Source organism: Triturus cristatus, chromosome 6 (genome assembly GCF_964204655.1).
Source record: "Triturus cristatus chromosome 6, aTriCri1.1, whole genome shotgun sequence".
NCBI classification, from domain to species: Eukaryota; Metazoa; Chordata; class Amphibia; order Caudata; family Salamandridae; genus Triturus; species Triturus cristatus.
In genome coordinates this window covers 223,501,608-223,520,904 of record NC_140589.1, presented here as the reverse complement: position 1 = coordinate 223,520,904, position 19,297 = coordinate 223,501,608, and positions in this window count along the sequence as shown.

Below are 19,297 nucleotides of genomic sequence, written 5' to 3'. Positions count from 1 at the left end.
GAGGCACTAAGGGGTTCACCGAGCTTCCCAGAACTATCAAGTCAGAGCATTTTTGAGTTTTGTATTAATGGTTTTAAGCATAAATGAAATATGAGTAACACTGGGGTTTCCACTATGCACCCAAAGCACTATTGTTTTACTGTAATGATGTTAATTAATCGATCAGCAAATAAATACAAAAATCATACAGGTGGATTTACCATCAGATCTGCAGTATCTCTCTGTTCCTTTTTCAATCCCTGATAAAAGGCTGTAACACCTGTTTCATCAGTCCATAAAGCTTCAACTGAATTTTTTAAAACAGCTTATATAGGTAAAAAGGTCTTGACTTCCTAGTGGAAGCTTTAATAAATCTATATGATTATCAGTTTATTTCTTCTTTATTGAAGTGTTGGAGATGGCCCCTTTTTGCAGGGTTATCCCTAAACTTTTTGCTTGTTCCTCCTATTTTTTCCTGACCGGCTGTTGTTGGTTTTAGGATTCTGGGTACTTTATCACTGCTGATCAGTGGTAAACTGCATATGCTCTCCGTGTAAATTGTGTTATGGATTGGTGTTTGAATGATTGGCATATTTGATGTACTTGTTAGTCCCTAGTAAAGTGCACTGAGTGTGCCAGGGCCTGTCAATCAAATGCTACTAGTGGGCCAGCAGCAGTGATTGTGCCACCCACATGAGTAGCCCTGAAAAGGTAACTCAGACTTGCCACTGCAGAGTCTGCGCGCAGTTTGTATCTGCCATATTGACTTGGCAAATGCACCCCCTTGCCAGGCCCTACCTTTCCCTTTTCTTACATGTCCATCACCCCTAAGGTAGGACCAAGGTACCCCTGTGGGCAGGCTGCAGTGTATGTGAAAGGTAGGACATGCCCTGGTATGTGTGGCATGTCCTGTTCGTGAATAACTGCCAATTTCGATTTTTCACTATTGCAAGGCTACCTGTTCCCAATAGGATAGAATGGGGAGTTTGTTTATAACATCTTATAAACATAACTGGCCCTGGGAATTAGGTAAGAAAATAACGTTTAGTATGCCTGACCTCAGAACCTAAAGATGCATCTTTTAGTGAAGGTGAATTTTACATTCTGGGTTTGAAAATACCACTTTTAGAAAGTAGGTATTTTCTTGCTCAGCCATCCAGCAGGGCTCTGCTGGGTTTGTGGATTGACTGTCTAGGTTTTGGATGACAGGAGCTGGGGAGCAGCAGTGGCTCTGGACACTCCAGGTGGGTCAGGAAAGGGCTGAAAAGACCTGGGCTGCATTTAGAGTAGGGGGAGGAGATTTCCGTGCACCTGAATGGGCCAGGTCTGTCTCTGACAATGCCGTCTCCACCACCTGCCAGGAAGCCACACCAGAGAAGGCAGAACTGGTTCCGGCTGGGCACAGACACTCTCTGCCTGAGAGGACAAAGGATTTTGGGCTATAAAAAGTGGAGCCCAAACCCCTGGACTTTAGAACTCTTTTTGCCCAAGAAGACTGCCAAGAAGAAGAGCTGGAGAAGCTGTGAGGAGGAACTACCACTTTGCTGTGCGCCTTGCTGTGTTGGCCTGCAGTGGCTGCTCCTGTCTTGGGCAGTGAATGGACTGGACTGAACTTTCTGCAATCTACTTTTGTGAGTTTCTCCAAGGGCTTGAGGTTGAGCTTGCACCCTGTTCAAGAAGTTCCAGAAACAGCAAATACTTCAAGCTCTTCTGCCCTCAGCACTGGGAGCTGTGTGTTTTGTGCCGCAAAAGAAAAAAAAGCAACTGGATGCCGTCTACGATACCACTGCCGACTCCGTGTCCTGAAGGCACCGCAGAGGGCACCGCCGCAATTCCGCACCATGACCCTGGTCTCACCGACGACGTCTGCTGACGCTGCCACCAAGCCACTAATTGAACCGCGACCTGTGGGCACGGCACTCCGCATTGCCTCACTTCAAGACGCCGCCTTGGTATCCCCGACAATGCTGCTCCACACCAAAATCAACGCCGCTGCCTGCACGTCAGCGCCATCAACTCCAGTTCGTCAGCCGACGACAGCGCTTCAGCAATGGCGACGCCGCTACTTGCACCGTGACCAGCCAGCACCTCGACGAGCACCGCATCACTTCACACCACAACCATGGTCTCACCGTCGACGCCATCTGATGCCGCCACCAAGATGCTGCGCACACCGCGACCTGAGGGCATCGCATGCCGCACCGCTGCACTTTGCACCGCACCACCCGACGCCTGCCCGACGCCAGCACTCCTGACTTAAACCGGGAGGATTTCGATCTGCAACACGTGTGACTTTAAGGGCCCGACGACTCCTGCACCGACCTTCGGAACCGACACCTGCAAACGCCGTGCTTTCGGAAGCTCGACGAGAGGTCGCTGACGCCCTGCATTTCTAAAGGTACTGTTTTGCGGGTCTTCCCGACACCGTAGCTTTCCCGCGACGCCGCGGTCAGTCAGAACTGTTTGGATTTGTTTGTTCATGATGCCGTGATAGCCCCAGAGGGAGCTATTGACTTCAAGTAACTGTTTTTCAAGGTTATATTGATAACTGAAGATTTCTAAGTACTGTATTGTGGATTTTAATCGTTTTAGGTCTTGTCTTAAGTATATCAATATATTGGATATTTTTCTAAACTGGTGTGGTGTCCTTTTGTAGTGCTAACACTGTATTACTGTTGGTTATATGCAAATGCTTTACACACTGCCTCTAAGATAAGCCTGACTGCTCATGCCAAGCTACCAAGGGGGTGAGCAGGGGTTATTTTAGGAGTGTAACTCCCTTATCGTGACTAGAAGGAAGGGTCCCTACTTAGACAAGGTCAAACCATTGCCAACTAAAGACCCCAATTTCTAACATTGGTTGTCAGCAGCCAACTAGAGATTATAATACAGGGCCTAAGCAAAGTGTCACCTCTCATCTGGAGCCTATCCAACGTGTACACTCCCCACCTACTGACTCCAATAAACAACACCCAAGTCCTCACAAGGCACAGCTGCACAGCTGGAACTCAACACCTTTCACTAACCAGCCTCAGAGACCCAAAAGAACAATCGCTGCAATGTCCCTGAGAGAGGCGACTGATCTTGCCAACTCTTATGACTCCTCTATAACTAGCAACCCCAGCTCCACGATCCAGGTAATCACTGGATTTAGGAGAGACCGCATCACACCAAGAACGGAGAGACTACCCGCCCTCCTCACGAACGTGCCCACTGCCCCTCCCCAGAGGAAACCCGACAACAAGGCAACGACCCACTGCATGCTTCTAAACTGCAGATCTGCGACCAAACATGCAACAGAACTGGCTGAACCCATCCTAACCCACGACATCGCTATCACGTTCATCACAGAAACTTAGCTGAATAAATCCTCCTTACCAATCTTTGACATGCTTGTGCCCCTTGGGTTCTCAATCATAAACAAAGACAGAAAGAACCATCATGGTGGGGGTATAGAAATTATCCACAAGAGCAACATCTCCATAACTAAAATTGACTCTCTCTCCTACAATACACTTGAATATCTATCCTCCACCATTAAGGCAAAGGACAACAAAACAATACATTGCCATCTCATCTACCATCCGCCAGGCAACACTCCGACCTTCGGAGAACACCTTTCTGACCTGATAACACACTGCTCACTCTCAGACTCCAACAACATAATACTAGGGGACCTCAACCTACATTGGAAGGATGAAAATAACACTCTGATCCAATCCCTAAATGAACTTCTACTCAACAATAACCTTATCCAACACTGCACAGAACAAACCCATTATAGAGGCTCAATCCTTGATGCTATTGTAGCTCCAAAAAAATACAGTTACTATAGACGACATCATTCCGGTCGACTGGTCAGACCACCACATCATTCTATTTCACATTAACCATCTGACTCACTGCCTACCCCATACACAGGATGCCCTTCATTGGGCGAGAAATCTAAGACAGATTCCCCTTTCTGACCTGGAAGAAAAGGTAAGAACACTACTTCCCACCAACACAAACAACCTATTACAACTGAACTTACTACACATTACAACACAACAATGACAACCATACTAGACCAAGCAGCCATCTTGAAGCTGAAAAGAGTCAGAAACAACCCATCGAGATCCTGATTCAATACAGACCTAAACTCTGAAAGAAGACATCTCAGAGCTGCAGAAAGACTCTGGCGGAGAAACACGTCCACAATCCACCTCGCCCAACTCAAATCAGAATGCAGGAAATATAAAAAACATATCAAGAACGAAAAATCTACCTTCTTCCGTAGTGCACTAGAAAATGCCTAAAATCGTCCCAAAGTACTCTTCAATCTCATTAAACAACAAACAACCAAGCCTCCCACAACAACCGTGCAGGCTTCCAAAGAGCTATGTGACACCTTTGCCAATTTCTTTCAGGATAAAATCACCAAGATTGAACGCTCCCTTGATGACCACCTCCTGTCAGCCAACGAAAGCCCGCCCCCCAGCAATGAAGGAAACATCCCCCCTCGGCAACCTCCGAGCAGCTGGAAGACATTCAACCCGATCTCTGAAGTAGACATCACGGAATTGATTATCAGGTCCAAACCTTCCTCACACTTAGCTGACCTATTCCCGCCCAACTGGCTAAAAAGCTCATCCTCACCCTAGTCTCTCTCTGGGCCAAGATTATAAATAGCTCTCTGAGTACTGAGTCATGCCAGATTGTCTGAAAATCAGTCAAGTCACGCCATTATTAAAAAAAAAACGGGCTCAGACCCAAACAACCCTAACGACTTCAGGCCTGTCTCCAATCTCCCTCTCTTAGCCAAAATCCTGGAAGGTTGTGTTCTCCTCCATCTTAACCAACACATTGACAACAACAACCTTCCAGATACTCATCAATCAGGCTTCAGAAAAGGTTGCAGCACAGACACAGTGATCCTGAACGTCATAGATGATGCATACAAATCACTCGATGCAGACTGTGTCTGCCTACTCTTAGTCCTTGACCTATCGGCAGCCTTTGATACGGTTGACCACAATCTGCTTATAAAAGTACTCCAAGAGAGAATTGGTGCAGATGAGGTGGTCCTACAATGGTTTGCCTACTTCCTTCAGAACCGCTCCTAAAGAATAAAAATTAACAACTTCAAGTCTGACCTTCTCCCCATAAATAGGGGAGTCCCACAAGGTTCAGTTCGCTCCCCATCACTGTTTAACATCTACATGGAGCCCCTCACCACCATATTAAAAAAGCCAACATCCTCTTCCACTTCAGTGCAGACGATACACAGATATACCTAGAACCATCCTCAATGGGTGACATACAGAAACTAAATAACACTCTACAAGAAGTCTAGCACTGGCTATCCCACAACCACCTAAAGCTCAACCAAGATAAAATGGAAGTCTTTTTCATATCCAACAAGGAGCAGACCCCCCCGCCCCCAGTCACAGAATGGCTAAAATCTATTGACGCTCTTAACTGCGATCTTACCCTGGTAGACTCTGTAAAATCCATAGGAATCACTCTGGGGCCGATTCACAGAACTAACTTAAGACAAAATCCTAAACTTACTACCATTTTCGTATTCACAGAAGGCACTTACTCATTTTGGTATTCACAGAAGACACTTACTCACTTCGGTATTCACAGAAGTTAGGAGTCCTAACTTTAGGACTCCTAAATGCCTTCTGTGAATACCGAAAGTCTTAAAATTAGGATTTTTCTCAGTTTAGGAGTCCTAAAGTTAGGACTCCTAGCTTTACTACTACTAAACTGAGAAAAATCCTAATTTTAAGGTTTTCGGTATTCCCAGAAGGCATTTAGGAGTCCTAAAGTTAGGAGTCCTAACTTTACTACTACTAAACTGAGAAAAATCCTAATTTGAAGACTTTCGGTATTCACAGAAGGCATTTAGGAGTCCTATAGTTAGGAGTCCTAACTATACCACTACTAAACTGAGAAAAATCCTAATTTTAAGACTTTCGGTATTCACAGAAGGCATTTAGGAGTCCTAAAGTTAGAAACTTCCTTAATAGACCTGGGCTGAATTTAGAGTAGGGGGAGGAGATTTCCTTGCAGCTGAATGGGCCTGGTCTGCCTCTGACAATGCCGTCCCCACCTCCTGCCAGGAAGCCACACCAGAGTAGACAGAACTGGTTCTGGCTGAGCACAGACACTCTCTGCCTCAGAGGACAAAGGATTTTGGGCTATATAAAGTGGAGCCCAAACCCCTGAACTTTAGAAGACTGCCAAGAAGAAGAGCTGGAGAAGTTGTGAGGAAGAACTACAACTTTGCTGTGTGCTTTGCTGTGTTGGCCTGCAGTGGCTGCTTCTGTCTTGGGCAGTGAAAGGACTGAACCTCCTGCCATCTAGTTTTGTGAGTTTCTCCAAGGGCTTGAGGTAGAGCTTGCCCCCTGTTCAAGAAGTCTCTGGAACAGCAAGGACTTCAAGCACTTCTGCCCTCAGCACTGGGAACTGTGTATTGTGTGCTGCAATAGAAGAAAAAGCAACCCAATGCCGTCTATGACGCCACTGCCGACTGCGTGTCCTGAAGGCACCGCAGAGGGCACCACCAGAACGCCGCACCGTGACCCTGGTCTCACCGACGATGTCTGCTGATGCCGCCGCTGCTTGCACTGTGACCTGTGGGCACCGCACTCCACATCGCCTCGCTTCACGATGTCGCCTTGTTACCCCAGATGACGACGCTCCATGCCAAAATCGACGCCACTGCCTGCATCGACTCCAGTTCGTCAGCCGACGACAGCGCTTCAGCAACGGCGAGGCCACTGCTTGCACTGTGACCTGTCAGCACCGAGACGAGCACTGCATCACTTCGCACTGCGATCCTGGTCTCACCGACGGTGCCATCTAATGCCGCCACCGAGATGCTGCTCGCACCGCGACCTGAGGGCATTGCACGCCGCACTGCTGCACTTCGCAGTCGCACCGCATCACCCAACGCCTGCCGACAACAGCGCTCTTGACTTCAACCGCGAAGAATTTGATCTGCAACGTGTGTGACTTCAAAGGCCCGATGACTCCTGCACCGACCTCCGAAACCGACGCCTGCGGACACCGTCCTTTTGGAAGTTCGACGAGAGGTCGCCGACGCCCTGCATTTCTAAAGATTCTGCTATGCGGGTCTTCCCAATACCGTAGCTGGCCCGCGACGCCACGGTCAACTGTTTGGATTTGTTTGTTCACGATGCCGTGAAAGCCCCAGAGGGAGCTACAGACTTCAAGGAACTGTTTTTCAAGGTTATATTGATAACTGAAGATTTCTAAGTACTGTATTGTGGATTTTTATCCTTTTTGGTCTTGTCTTAAGTATATAAAAATATTGGATGTTTTTCTAAACTGATGTGTTGTCCTTTTGTAGTGCTTACACTGTATTACTGTTGGTTATGTGCAAATGCTTTACACACTGCCTCTAAGATAAGCCTGATTGCTCGTGCCAAGCTACCAAGGGGGTGAGCAGGGGTTATTTTAGGAGTGCAACTCCCTTATCCTGACTAGAAGGAAGGGTCGCTACTTGGACAAGGTGTAAACCATTGCCAACTAGAGTCCCCCATTTCTAACATAGATCATAATTATTCAAATAAAGACTTTGGATTAAAATAAGTGGTATGACCCTGGCTAACGCATATTTGGGTAAATACTACTATATAAATGCCACTCCGGAAGTAATTTTGGGTTTTAGCTAAAATGTGTAACTAGCATTGAGCGAGGAAGGTCTGGAATAATCATGGTTCTCCTGTATACTTATCAGATGGTGCTAGAATACTCAGAAAGCCACTTATTCTTGTATTAAACAAAATAGGAGTGGGTAAAGTTAATTGATTAATCTGGGTCAACAAGAATGCTCTTTCTTCTCAGGCATTCTGTAACTCATGTTGAATCTCACAACTGGTTTGTGCCACAAGTCTGTGAACAATAATCAGCAAATTATATTATGGGGTGGATAGTGGGTCTGACAAACAGTCAGGATTCTGGTTGGGATGAGATCCCCAAAGAATATTTAGCCAACGGCCCCATTCCACTACCTGTTCCAACTGAAGCATGGGATAGTAATACGTTGGTTAACAACCCAGGGAAAAATGCGGGAAGGGATAAGTCACCAGAGACTTTGGTTCATAATGGTGTCAACAGCAGCTTGGGATTGACTCAGAGCCATCTCTCTGTATACAATAGAAATACAAAGACAACTAATGACTATTAGAAGACTATTAAACTCTTGTGAGCAGTCAGGTATTACCAGGCAGAGCAAGAAACAATGCGTTATCAGCTTACCTTTCATTGGTTGGGAGGTCCTGTGACTAGCCCCAGTCCTAACAAGACACAGGCCGAAAGCAGAGAACACTGTGGAGAGGAAGCTGCTGTAGAAAATCTTAATTATTTGCGTGATCATCTCAGATTTTTCACCTTTTGCTGGACCCTAATTTTTTCAAATTTTACAACTCTTTACTCTTACTAACAAGTGATAAAGTGCCTCTGCACCCCTTCAAACATGATTAAATTGGCTTATTCCTAATTGGCATCTTTCTCATACCCAAAAATGAGTTCCTAGTGTATGGTGTAGAAAGTGGGCATAGGATCTGGAAGTTAAAAGCCACTATTGGCATGCAGAACCTATTGTGTCACCCACTACATACGCCGTGCAAACATGGATTCAGGCCTACAATTGTAGCCATAATGACTCTGTGTATAAAGTCCAGCTCGACCTGTTAAAATAAACTCTTTTGACAGGTCAAAACCTCCCTTTTATATATTAAGTCCCCCTTATGTAGGCCTTGTAGTCCACAAGGCAGGTTCTATGGTATTGAAAAGTAGAACATGTAGAAATTCAAGTTAACATGTCCTTACAGTGACAAGCACCCAAAAACTGTATTCACTGTGGCAGACCTAGCTGTCCTATATAGAAAACCAAAGGAGAGATTAAAATTCTAACACTCTATACCAGGCATAAGATCAGCTAGAAAAAACAATTAAAAAAGATTTTAATAGTTATTCAAGTCAGTGGTAAAGTCTGATTTTTTAATAAATATTAAGAAAAAGTAACTAATAGAAAGTAATTTTTTCTCTGCCTGAGGTTCCTTGGGGGTTCGTTTGCATTGACTCTATTGCTTCTCCCAGCTACTAATTAGCTATGAATAGATGTAAACAGGTGTGAAATGCCTTGAGGGAGCAAACAATAGGGTGACATGAATGGGCAGAAACAACTCTTCTGAGAACAACAGAATATGCATGGTGGGATCTGTGTTCCTCCTTTTGACAGCGCTACAACAAACAAATGATGGACGGAATGCTGACAATGCAGACATTCTCCCCCAGTCAAGAGATCTGGGTTAAATCCATCGTTCTTTTGCCCACTACACCACCCCAGTTTAGACATGGCCATATGCAAATCAGTCTTGACCCTGTGCCTCATGGGAACAGTCCAGCCCGAACTGCCAAGCCATGTCTTCCCTGGACCGGAATCAAGCATCCTAGGACCGGTTTCTGGCTATCAGCCGTCATCAGCCAGGATAGCTTGACTCCAGTGACGTAGTGAGCACGGGTCCCACGTCTGGGAATACCCATCCCACTTAGGGCGAAAAGCGCTACAACAAACAAATGATGGACGGAATGCTGACAATGCAGACATTCTCCCCCAGTCAAGAGATCTGGGTTAAATCCATCGTTCTTTTGCCCACTACACCACCCCAGTTTAGACATGGCCATATGCAAATCAGTCTTGACCCTGTGCCTCATGGGAACAGTCCAGCCCGAACTGCCAAGCCATGTCTTCCCTGGACCGGAATCAAGCATCCTAGGACCGGTTTCTGGCTATCAGCCGTCATCAGCCAGGATAGCTTGACTCCAGTGGCGTAGTGAGCACGGGTCCCACGTCTGGGAATACCCATCCCACTTAGGGCGAAAAGCGCTACAACAAACAAATGATGGACGGAATGCTGACAATGCAGACATTCTCCCCCAGTCAAGAGATCTGGGTTAAATCCATCGTTCTTTTGCCCACTACACCACCCCAGTTTAGACATGGCCATATGCAAATCAGTCTTGACCCTGTGGCTCATGGGAACAGTCCAGCCCGAACTGCCAAGCCATGTCTTCCCTGGACCGGAATCAAGCATCCTAGGACCGGTTTCTGGCTATCAGCCGTCATCAGCCAGGATAGCTTGACTCCAGTGGCGTAGTGAGCACGGGTCCCACGTCTGGGAATACCCATCCCACTTAGGGCGAAAAGCGCTACAACAAACAAATGATGGACGGAATGCTGACAATGCAGACATTCTCCCCCAGTCAAGAGATCTGGGTTAAATCCATCGTTCTTTTGCCCACTACACCACCCCAGTTTAGACATGGCCATATGCAAATCAGTCTTGACCCTGTGCCTCATGGGAAAAGTCCAGCCCGAACTGCCAAGCCATGTCTTCCCTGGACCGGAATCAAGCATCCTAGGACCGGTTTCTGGCTATCAGCCGTCATCAGCCAGGATAGCTTGACTCCAGTGGCGTAGTGAGCACGGGTCCCACGTCTGGGAATACCCATCCCACTTAGGGCGAAAAGCGCTACAACAAACAAATGATGGACGGAATGCTGACAATGCAGACATTCTCCCCCAGTCAAGAGATCTGGGTTAAATCCATCGTTCTTTTGCCCACTACACCACCCCAGTTTAGACATGGCCATATGCAAATCAGTCTTGACCCTGTGCCTCATGGGAACAGTCCAGCCCGAACTGCCAAGCCATGTCTTCCCTGGACCGGAATCAAGCATCCTAGGACCGGTTTCTGGCTATCAGCCGTCATCAGCCAGGATAGCTTGACTCCAGTGGCGTAGTGAGCACGGGTCCCACGTCTGGGAATACCCATCCCACTTAGGGCGAAAAGCGCTAAAACAAACAAATGATGGACGGAATGCTGACAATGCAGACATTTTCCCCCAGTCAAGAGATCTGGGTTAAATCCATCGTTCTTTTGCCCACTACACCACCCCAGTTTAGACATGGCCATATGCAAATCAGTCTTGACCCTGTGCCTCATGGGAACAGTCCAGCCCGAACTGCCAAGCCATGTCTTCCCTGGACCGGAATCAAGCATCCTAGGACCGGTTTCTGGCTATCAGCCGTCATCAGCCAGGATAGCTTGACTCCAGTGGCATAGTGAGCACGGGTCCCACGTCTGGGAATACCCATCCCACTTAGGGCGAAAAGCGCTACAACAAACAAATGATGGACGGAATGCTGACAATGCAGACATTCTCCCCCAGTCAAGAGATCTGGGTTAAATCCATCGTTCTTTTGCCCACTACACCACCCCAGTTTAGACATGGCCATATGCAAATCAGTCTTGACCCTGTGCCTCATGGGAACAGTCCAGCCCGAACTGCCAAGCCATGTCTTCCCTGGACCGGAATCAAGCATCCTAGGACCGGTTTCTGGCTATCAGCCGTCATCAGCCAGGATAGCTTGACTCCAGTGGCGTAGTGAGCACGGGTCCCACGTCTGGGAATACCCATCCCACTTAGGGCAAAAAGCGCTACAACAAACAAATGATGGACGGAATGCTGACATTCTCCCCCAGTCAAGAGATCTGGGTTAAATCCATCGTTCTTTTGTCCACTTCACCACCCCAGTTTAGACATGGCCATATGCAAATCAGTCTTGACCCTGTGCCTCATGGGAACAGTCCAGCCCGAACTGCCAAGCCATGTCTTCCCTGGACCGGAATCAAGCATCCTAGGACCGGTTTCTGGCTATCAGCCGTCATCAGCCAGGATAGCTTGACTCCAGTGGCGTAGTGAGCACGGGTCCCACGTCTGGGAATACCCATCCCACTTAGGGCGAAAAGCGCTACAACAAACAAATGATGGACGGAATGCTGACAATGCAGACATTCTCCCCCAGTCAAGAGATCTGGGTTAAATCCATCGTTCTTTTGCCCACTACACCACCCCAGTTTAGACATGGCCATATGCAAATCAGTCTTGACCCTGTGCCTCATGGGAACAGTCCAGCCCGAACTGCCAAGCCATGTCTTCCCTGGACCGGAATCAAGCATCCTAGGACCGGTTTCTGGCTATCAGCCGTCATCAGCCAGGATAACTTGACTCCAGTGGCGTAGTGAGCACGGGTCCCACGTCTGGGAATACCCATCCCACTTAGGGCGAAAAGCGCTACAACAAACAAATGATGGACGGAATGCTGACAATGCAGACATTCTCCCCCAGTCAAGAGATCTGGGTTAAATCCATCGTTCTTTTGCCCACTACACCACCCCAGTTTAGACATGGCCATATGCAAATCAGTCTTGACCCTGTGCCTCATGGGAACAGTCCAGCCCGAACTGCCAAGCCATCTCTTCCCTGGACCGGAATCAAGCATCCTAGGACCGGTTTCTGGCTATCAGCCGTCATCAGCCAGGATAGCTTGACTCCAGTGGCGTAGTGAGCACAGGTCCCACGTCTGGGAATACCCATCCCACTTAGGGCGAAAAGCGCTACAACAAACAAATGATGGACGGAATGCTGACATTCTCCCCCAGTCAAGAGATCTGGGTTAAATCCATCGTTCTTTTGCCCACTACACCACCCCAGTTTAGACATGGCCATATGCAAATCAGTCTTGACCCTGTGCCTCATGGGAACAGTCCAGCCCGAACTGCCAAGCCATGTCTTCCCTGGACCGGAATCAAGCATCCTAGGACCGGTTTCTGGCTATCAGCCGTCATCAGCCAGGATAGCTTGACTCCAGTGGCGTAGTGAGCACGGGTCCCACGTCTTGGAATACCCATCCCACTTAGGGCGAAAAGCGCTACAACAAACAAATGATGGACGGAATGCTGACAATGCAGACATTCTCCCCCAGTCAAGAGATCTGGGTCACCCGTGCTCACTACGCCACTGGAGTCAAGCTATCCTGGCTGATGACGGCTGATAGCCAGAAACCGGTCCTAGGATGCTTGATTCCGGTCCAGGGAAGACATGGCTTGGCAGTTCGGGCTGGACTGTTCCCATGAGGCACAGGGTCAAGACTGATTTGCATATGGCCATGTCTGAACTGGGGTGGTGTAGTGGGCAAAAGAACGATGGATTTAACCCAGATCTCTTGACTGGGGGAGAATGTATGCATTGTCAGCATTCCGTCCATCATTTGTTTGTTGTAACGCTTTTCGCCCTAAGTGGGATGGGTATTCCCAGACGTGGGACCCGTGCTCACTACGCCACTGGAGTCAAGCTATTCTGGCTGATGAAGGCTGATAGCCAGAAACCGGTCCTAGGATGCTTGATTCCGGTCCAGGGAAGACATGGCTTGGCAGTTCGGGCTGGACTGTTCCCATGAGGCACAGGGTCAAGACTGATTTGCATATGGCCATGTCTGAACTGGGGTGGTGTAGTGGGCAAAAGAATGATGGATTTAACCCAGATCTCTTGACTGGGGGAGAATGTCTGCATTGTCAGCATTCCGTCCATCATTTGTTTGTTGTAGCGCTTTTCGCCCTAAGTGGGATGGGTATTCCCAGACGTGGGACCCGTGCTCACTACGCCACTGGAGTCAAGCTATCCTGGCTGATGACGGCTGATAGCCAGAAACCGGTCCTAGGATGCTTGATTCCGGTCCAGGGAAGACATGGCTTGGCAGTTCGGGCTGGACTGTTCCCATGAGGCACAGGGTCAAGACTGATTTGCATATGGCCATGTCTGAACTGGGGTGGTGTAGTGGGCAAAAGAACGATGGATTTAACCCAGATCTCTTGACTGGGGGAGAATGTCTGCATTGTCAGCATTCCGTCCATCATTTGTTTGTTGTAGCGCTTTTCGCCCTAAGTGGGATGGGTATTCCCAGACGTGGGACCCGTGCTCACTACGCCACTGGAGTCAAGCTATCCTGGCTGATGACGGCTGATAGCCAGAAACCGGTCCTAGGATGCTTGATTCCGGTCCAGGGAAGACATGGGTTGGCAGTTCGGGCTGGACTGTTCCCATGAGGCACAGGGTCAAGACTGATTTGCATATGGCCATGTCTAAACTGGGGTGGTGTAGTGGGCAAAAGAACGATGGATTTAACCCAGATCTCTTGACTGGGGGAGAATGTCAGCATTCCGTCCATCATTTGTTTGTTGTAGCGCTTTTCGCCCTAAGTGGGATGGGTATTCCCAGACGTGGGACCCGTGCTCACTACGCCACTGGAGTCAAGCTATCCTGGCTGATGACGGCTGATAGCCAGAAACCGGTCCTAGGATGCTTGATTCCGGTCCAGGGAAGACATGGCTTGGCAGTTCGGGCTGGACTGTTCCCATGAGGCACAGGGTCAAGACTGATTTGCATATGGCCATGTCTAAACTGGGGTGGTGTAGTGGGCAAAAGAACGATGGATTTAACCCAGATCTCTTGACTGGGGGAGAATGTCTGCATTGTCAGCATTCCGTCCATCATTTGTTTGTTGTAGCGCTTTTCGCCCTAAGTGGGATGGGTATTCCCAGACGTGGGACCCGTGCTCACTACGCCACTGGAGTCAAGCTATCCTGGCTGATGACGGCTGATAGCCAGGAACCGGTCCTAGGATGCTTGATTCCGGTCCATGGAAGACATGGCTTGGCAGTTCGGGCTGGACTGTTCCCATGAGGCACAGGGTCAAGACTGATTTGCATATGGCCATGTCTAAACTGGGGTGGTGTAGTGGGCAAAAGAACGATGGATTTAACCCAGATCTCTTGACTGGGGGAGAATGTCTGCATTGTCAGCATTCCGTCCATCATTTGTTTGTTGTAGCGCTTTTCGCCCTAAGTGGGATGGGTATTCCCAGACGTGGGACCCGTGCTCACTACGCCACTGGAGTCAAGCTATCCTGGCTGATGACGGCTGATAGCCAGAAACCGGTCCTAGGATGCTTGATTCCGGTCCAGGGAAGACATGGCTTGGCAGTTCGGGCTGGACTGTTCCCATGAGGCACAGGGTCAAGACTGATTTGCATATGGCCATGTCTAAACTGGGGTGGTGTAGTGGGCAAAAGAACGATGGATTTAACCCAGATCTCTTGACTGGGGGAGAATGTCTGCATTGTCAGCATTCCGTCCATCATTTGTTTGTTGTAGCGCTTTTCGCCCTAAGTGGGATGGGTATTCCCAGACGTGGGACCCGTGCTCACTACGCCACTGGAGTCAAGCTATCCTGGCTGATGACGGCTGATAGCCAGAAACCGGTCCTAGGATGCTTGATTCCGGTCCAGGGAAGACATGGCTTGGCAGTTCGGGCTGGACTGTTCCCATGAGGCACAGGGTCAAGACTGATTTGCATATGGCCATGTCTGAACTGGGGTGGTGTAGTTGGCAAAAGAACGATGGATTTAACCCAGATCTCTTGACTGGGGGAGAATGTCAGCATTCCGTCCATCATTTGTTTGTTGTAGCGCTTTTCGCCCTAAGTGGGATGGGTATTCCCAGACGTGGGACCCGTGCTCACTACGCCACTGGAGTCAAGCTATCCTGGCTGATGACGGCTGATAGCCAGAAACCGGTCCTAGGATGCTTGATTCCGGTCCAGGGAAGACATGGCTTGGCAGTTCGGGCTGGACTGTTCCCATGAGGCACAGGGTCAAGACTGATTTGCATATGGCCATGTCTAAACTGGGGTGGTGTAGTGGGCAAAAGAACGATGGATTTAACCCAGATCTCTTGACTGGGGGAGAATGTCTGCATTGTCAGCATTCCGTCCATCATTTGTTTGTTGTAGCGCTTTTCGCCCTAAGTGGGATGGGTATTCCCAGACGTGGGACCCGTGCTCACTACGCCACTGGAGTCAAGCTATCGTGGCTGATGACGGCTGATAGCCAGAAACCGGTCCTAGGATGCTTGATTCCGGTCCAGGGAAGACATGGCTTGGCAGTTCGGGCTGGACTGTTCCCATGAGGCACAGGGTCAAGACTGATTTGCATATGGCCATGTCTAAACTGGGGTGGTGTAGTGGGAAAAAGAACGATGGATTTAACCCAGATCTCTTGACTGGGGGAGAATGTCTGCATTGTCAGCATTCCGTCCATCATTTGTTTGTTGTAGCGCTTTTCGCCCTAAGTGGGATGGGTATTCCCAGACGTGGGACCCGTGCTCACTACGCCACTGGAGTCAAGCTATCCTGGCTGATGACGGCTGATAGCCAGAAACCGGTCCTAGGATGCTTGATTCCGGTCCAGGGAAGACATGGCTTGGCAGTTCGGGCTGGACTGTTCCCATGAGGCACAGGGTCAAGACTGATTTGCATATGGCCATGTCTGAACTGGGGTGGTGTAGTTGGCAAAAGAACGATGGATTTAACCCAGATCTCTTGACTGGGGGAGAATGTAGGCATTGTCAGCTTCCGTCCATCATTTGTTTGTTGTAACGCTTTTTGCCCTAAGTGGGATGGGTATTCCCAGACGTGGGACCCGTGCTCACTACGCCACTGGAGTCAAGCTATCCTGGCTGATGACGGCTGATAGCCAGAAACCGGTCCTAGGATGCTTGATTCCGGTTCAGGGAAGACATGGCTTGGCAGTTCGGGCTGGACTGTTCCCATGAGGCACAGGGTCAAGACTGATTTGCATATGGCCATGTCTGAACTGGGGTGGTGTAGTGGGCAAAAGAACGATGGATTTAACCCAGATCTCTTGACTGGGGGAGAATGTATGCATTGTCAGCATTCCGTCCATCATTTGTTTGTTGTAACGCTTTTCGCCCTAAGTGGGATGGGTATTCCCAGACGTGGGACCCGTGCTTACTACGCCACTGGAGTCAAGCTATCCTGGCTGATGACGGCTGATAGCCAGAAACCGGTCCTAGGCTGCTTGATTCCGGTCCAGGGAAGACATGGCTTGGCAGTTCGGGCTGGACTGTTCTCATGAGGCACAGGGTCAAGACTGATTTGCATATGGCCATGTCTGAACTGGGGTGGTGTAGTGGGCAAAAGAACGATGGATTTAACCCAGATCTCTTGACTGGGGGAGAATGTATGCATTGTCAGCATTCCGTCCATCATTTGTTTGTTGTATCCCCCTCCTTTTGACAGTGCATTATCAAATCCTGTTTGACATGTCTGTTGAGCTGCATGTATCACTTGAAAGGAGAGAAGGCGCTGCTAAAACAATTCTTATGGACCCTGTTTGCTGAAGCACCCTGATTTTATCCTAACAGATTTCTGTATATGAGTTTCATGTAGGAACAGTGCCTGCTTCAAACTGGATTTTAGCGTTATATGCAGGAGGACACTAGGATTCCATAGTACACTCCCTACTCTGCAAATCTGGTCTCCGTACGAGGTTCAGAAGAGTCAGACTTGGAGGAAGAGCCTTCCAAGTCAAATCAGCTCAACTTTGAATTTCTTTCCTATTCCCCATATAGCTAGTCCAAATCTCACTGGGTTCAGAAAGAACCTGAAGTCATGGCTAGTCCCACAACAAATGTTAGTTCCTTCAGGATTCCACTGAATTTAATTTGAAGCTCACTTTGCAGGACTCCTACTGGAAAGGTTTCTTAGTGCCAAGATACCTGTCAGGTTAACGTCACACTCTAACAAGTGTCCGTAACTCACCCCCAGCCTCAGAGCCCAAGTTTAGTGCGGCTGAAGACTTTATCCATCTTGGATTTGCCCTGACACATTGACTTTTGGGCCTGTTTGCAGTAAGGAAGGACCTACTGCAAACATAGGTAGCTTAGAGCCTCAGAACTTTTACCCATCAGCTAGGATGGGCCAGAAGTCATGGCATAAATGTGCCATCCTCAGGCCCCTTCTTCAGAATCCTTTCTGGAGCTGTGGAAGATCAGAAAAGGACTGGGCCTGTTGCCTGTGACCTGAAAGGAGCCCTGAAGTACTGGAACTGCTCCCTCTTGTACCCAGGACAAAGGGGTCACTGACCTCTGGTGTGGCTACAGAGAGCCAACAAGTAAGAGGTCTATTCCTGGATGTACCCAACTGACCAGTGGCAGCTGAACCTGGACTAGACCCTGCTGTTGGCCTCTGCTTGACAACCTGTGAGTTTCTAAGTGCCCGCGGAGGTCCTAGAAATGTGCTAGGTTGGGACTCAAATGACTAAGGGGCCGATTTATACATTGGCAGGTGGCCTGTTTGTCTGCCAGGGTGCCAGAGTAAAGTACTTCCTCACCCTGATGGAGATGCTGCCTAATGAATTTAGAAATGACCACCAAGATGGTGGTAATTTCTAAAGCACTGTCAGGAACCATTGTCAAAGCGGTTCGTGTCAATACTTTTCACAGTTTGGTCCAACAACATGACAGAGCCTTTCACCAAACTGTTTTCTTTTTTATTCTTTTTTTTTATATTAAAACGTTTTATTAATAGACATCAGCTTATCGGTTACATTACAGAGGAAGTAATAAGTCAGGCAACATGGGGCCAATAGGTAAAATCAATAATTACAAAGTATCACATGGAAAGTCTAGGGGGGTCTTCACTCCCAATGTTGAGGGGCTGTTGACATATATCCCCACAATAGGAATTCCACAAACCTCAGACACGGGCCCACTTCTTAGGGCAACCTCGGTCCACATATACCGTCTTTTCTCTGAACATTGACCAATCCAGATCTTTCTCCCAGTCACTCACTGTAGGAGGAAGCGACGCTACCCACCGCTGTGCAATGTTTCTCTTAGCGAGCGTAAGCCCCAAAGTAACCCATTGTGTCATGTAATCATACAGATCTGTCGGCTCCCAAATATTCAATAGGCATCTACAAGCTTCAAGGCGGAGTTGCGTTGATAAAACTGTGCTAATGATGTCATGTACTTTGCGCCAGTATGGTTGAATACTGTCGCATTCCCAAATTATGTGCATAAAAGTACCCACCTGGCCACATCCCCGTCTACAATCCCCCCGTCCAATCTCCCCATCCGTACCAACTGGGGTCTTGTCATATAAACCCTATGAAGAACTTTAAGTTGGACTAGTCGGAGGCTCGCTGGGATTGCCACGGCTCTAGGCGAGGAACCGGCTCCTGCCATTCCTCGTCATCCATCTCAAGTCAATCTCTGGCCCATCTCTCCCGAAGTGATGGAAGAGGGTCTGGCATGTTATTTATCTACTTTTTATATATCAGTGAGATAGTGTTATCAGGGACGTGGCCATCTAATACTCTATCCTCCAATGGGGAAGATTCAGGAAGGGTGGTACCATGCTGCAAATGGGAACGCAAAGCGCGCCTGACCTGTGTGTATCGGAAGAGTTCTGAGTCAGCTAGCTCGAAATGCTGTTGCAGTGTGGCAAAGGATTTAACATCAGACTTGTCCCATAGATCACCTATACGCGAGAGACCTATGAGGTCCCACTTGTCAAACCCCTTGCTTTTCCA